Raw genomic sequence first — 4,242 nt, forward strand, 5'->3', positions numbered from 1 at the left:
AATAAATCCTCAAGAAATATATTTTAGAGAAACTCTTTGATGTCTATATATACATTCACTTTTTTTTGTTTTGTTTTTGGTTTTTTTTTTTTTTTTTTCGAGACAGGGTTTCTCTGTATAGCCCTGGCTGTCCTGGAACTCACTGTGTAGACCAGGCTGGCCTCAAACTCAGAAATCCACCTGCCTCTGCCTCCCAAGTGCTGGGATCAAAGGCATGTGCCATCACTGTCCGGCTACTATTTGTTAAAGACAAAAGCAACCTTGTACAGTAATAAGACAGATGCACTTGTTAATTTTTACATGAAGTATTACAGCTTGTCTGAATATTTGATAGCCCAGGATTTAAGGCATCTTCAATGTCTTCCAAGATTGACTGACACTTTTGATTTTATAATCATCAATGCTGAGAACACTAGTTCACAGAAACACGCAGTACAAAGAATGGCAGAAGTATATCTAAGGGCCTTTCAGGAATTCTGCCCAATCCCAAACAAAAACATATGTAGCAATGTTTTAGGACATGTGAGTCAGCCACTCCCACCATAACTGTTAAAACCATACAGAAGGCCAGGTGTGGTGGCGCATGCCTTTAGTCCTAGCACTTGGGAGCCAGAGGCAGGCGAATTTCTGAGTTCGAGGCCAGCCTGGTCTACAGAGTGAGTTCCAGGACAGCCAGGACTACACAGAAAAACCCTGTCTCAAAAAACCAAAAACCAAAACAAAAAACCATACATTCTGACAATACAACACAACAGATAAACCAATCTGACACTTACACACCAAGGAAAAATGGCAGGAAAACACTGAAAGGCTCCCCCCCCCAAAAAAAATTAAACCACTATTTCTATGAGAGAAGACAACTGTGTATATAGTAAAAATACAAACATAATATACAAGAGTCTCTAATCCGAGCTGAGATGTGGCAGGCAGTGCTTGTTGGTGCTGTGTGGTGTGATGTTAAAGATATGGGTGTGTCCTCTGTTCATGGCTGCAGAGAAGCAATACTATGCACTGTGAACCAGTACTTGCAGAAACACTCATCATCTATCTCATTTGGAATTTACTTTCTACCCTTGAGCAGTCAGAAACCTTTATCATTGCATTTTGTTGTTGCTATTCTTGCTGTTGTTATTGTTGTTTTGTTTTGCAACCCCCATATGATGGGGTTGTGACCCACAGTTTAAGAAGTTGGACTCACCACCTCCAGCAGGAAGACAGGGCATCAAATGAGGGAGGGGGGCATCCCACAGTCACAACTCTGACCCATAATTGTTCCTGTCTGAAAGAATTACAGGGATGGAAATGGAGAGGAGCCAGAGGAAAAGAAGGTCCAGCGACAGGCCCAAAGTGGGATCCAGCTCAAAGGGGGGTCCCAAGGCCTGACACTATTACTGAGGCTATGGAGTGCTCACAAAAAGGGATCTAGCATGAACACACTCTGGGAAGACCCAACAAGCAGCTGAAAGAATCAGAGGTAGATAGTTGTACCCAACCAATGGACAGAAGCAGCTGACCACTGTTGTTGAATTAGGGAAAGACTGAAAGAAGCTGAGGAGAAGGGCAATCCTGTAGGAGGATCAGCAGTCTCAATTAACCTGAACCCTCGAGATCTCTCAAACACTGGACCACCAAACAGGCAGCATACACCAGCTGATATGAGGCCCCCAACACACATACAGCAGAGGACGACCTGGTCTGTGTCCATTCAAAGATGATGCACCTAACCCTCCAGAGACTGGAGGCCCCAGGGAGTTTAGAGGTCAGGTAGGGTGGGGGTTAGGGATACCCACATGGAGGCAAGGGGGTGGGGAGGAGGTATGGGATGTGGAGCAGTAGGAGGGTGGATGGAGGGGTTTGGGAGTTGGATAAAATATGGAGTGTAAAATAAACAAATAAATTAATTAATTTTTAAAAAAAGATAAAAGAAAGAAGTTGGGCTCAAAATGGATTTATCTCATTTCCTTCCATGGTTTCCCTAAGTCCAGGAGAAGCACATGCATGCTCACCATACTATGGGTCTCCTCTGCACCCTACCTTCTTACTCCACAGATAGGAAGATCTCGAAGCTGAGCTCCAGGCATGCGCATGCGCTGCCAGCAGACACTTCCCCTGGGAAAATGCGCTTCTCTATTACAGCAACCGTGGGCACGTCTGGTTCCATCAGCTTTGAAGGAAAAGTCCTGGAGACCTCTTCTGAAGGCAGACCATCTATTCCTGTACTCTGTGGACACGTCAGCTTCTGGATAAACTGGCGGGGCAGTTGGGCCCTCCCCCAATTGTATAAAACTCTCTTTTGGGAGATGGAAGGTTCTGGAAATTAGAAATTGGACCTAGGGCCTCACACATGCTTGGCAACTGCTTTACCACTGCCCCCACCCCTCAAATGTCTTTCATGTGGGGAGTCCTTGATTGCTCTCGGCTCCAAGTTTTGAGTTATCTTGGCAACCTGCAGGGATACATTCTGTTACAGAGCTGTCATATAGAATCACAAGGAAATAGAACTGAAAATTAAAAAAATTTTAAAATCTGCACCCCACCCCCGCCATGTGTGTGTGTGTGTGTGTGTGTGTGTGTGCGCGCGTGCGCGCGTGCGTGCGTGCGTGTGAGTGTGCGTGCGTGCGTGTGTGCGTGTGTGTGTGTGCGTGCGTGCGTGTGTGTGTGTGTGAGTGTGCGTGCGTGCGTGTGTGTGTATGTGTGTGTGTGTGTGTATGTGTGTGTGTGCGTTCGTGTGTGTGAGTGTGCGTGCGTGTGTGTGTGTGTGTGTGTGTGTGTGTGTGTTTGAACTATGTCTTATTTGCTTCCTTTTAATTTTGAAACAGGGTACACTGGATAGTTTTATGTCAAGTTGGTACAAGCTAGCGTCATCAGAGAGGAAGGAGCCTCAACTGAGAAAACTCTCCAGAAGATCAGGATATAGGCAAGCCTGTAGGACATTTGGGAGTGGGGGTGGGGGTGGGGTGCTGTCCATAACAGGCTTTCTCCCTGTAGCTATGGCTGTTCTAGAACTCACTCTGTACACCAGGCTGGCCTCAATCTCAGACTTTCCTGTCTCTGCTATCTGAGTACTGGGATTAAAGGCCTATGCCACGACCGCTTGCTAGAACATTTTCTTAATTAGTGAGTGACCCATGTGGGGAGGCCCAACTCATTATGGGTGATAATAATCCAGGGCTAAGAGTGGTCCTGGGTTCTTTAAGAACCAAGCCAGTCCCTTTCCCCTGGCTGGCAACGCGGAGGCCTGGAGTTACTCTAAAAGATGCCTGGAGTTACTGTAAAAGACGTTAACCAGCAGGAGTTCGTCAGAGCTCTGGCAGCCTTCCTCCAAAAGTCCGGGAAACTGAAAGTCCCCGAATGGGTGGACACAGTCAAGCTGGCCAAACATAAAGAGCTTGCCCCATATGATGAGAACTGGTTCTACGCTCGAGCTGCTTCCACAGCACGGCACCTGTACCTCCGAGGTGGTGCTGGGGTTGGTTCCATGACCAAGATCTATGGAGGACAGCAGAGAAATGGTGTCAGACCCAGCCACTTCAGCAGAGGCTCTAAGAGTGTGGCCCGCCGGGTCCTCCAAGCCCTGGAGGGGCTGAAAATGGCGGAAAAGGACCAAGATGGGGGCCGTAAGCTAACACCTCAGGGACAGAGAGATCTGGATAGGATCGCTGGACAGGTGGCAGCTGCCAACAAGAAGCATTAGAACAAAGGACGCTGGGTTAATAAATTGCCTCATTCAAAAAAAAGAAAGAACCAAGCCTGTAAGCAGCACCCCATGGCCTCTGCATCAGCTCCTGCCTCCAGGTTCCTGTCCCTGTTTGAGTTCCTGTCCCGACTTCCTTTAATGCAGAAGTGTAAGTCAAATAAACCCTTTCCTCGCCAGCTTGCTTTGGTCATGGCGTTTCGTCCACTAGTAATCCTGACTAAAACACAGTCTCGCACTGTGACCCTGGCTGGCCTGGAACGCACTCTCTAGACCAGGCTGCCGTCACACTTAAGCTACCTGCCTCTCACTCTTGAACACTGGAAGGAAAGACAGCACTAACATGACTGGCTGCTTTGCATTTTCCCATCACGCTTTTCAATTGTAAAATCTCCCAGCGTAAATACATAAACGCTTATTTAACAAAATAAATAAGTGCAAAGATGAGCCAGCCGCGGCATCTTAGTAAAAAGGACAAGTGAGCAACCTACTTCAAACAGCTTCTGGTTTTCCTGCAGCCCCACACGCCATCCGACCTTGCTAATCTT

General features: G+C 47.2%; 1 pseudogene; it reads left to right on the forward strand.

The window, feature by feature from the left end:
- The first annotated feature begins 3,256 nt into the window (after window positions 1–3,256).
- Window positions 3,257–3,694, forward strand: LOC110309474 (small ribosomal subunit protein eS19 pseudogene; annotated as a pseudogene).
- Window positions 3,695–4,242: the final 548 nt, after the last annotated feature.

This window comes from Mus caroli, unplaced genomic scaffold (genome assembly GCF_978045245.1).
Source record: "Mus caroli unplaced genomic scaffold, Mus_caroli_1 scaffold_12, whole genome shotgun sequence".
Lineage (NCBI taxonomy): Eukaryota > Metazoa > Chordata > Mammalia > Rodentia > Muridae > Mus > Mus caroli.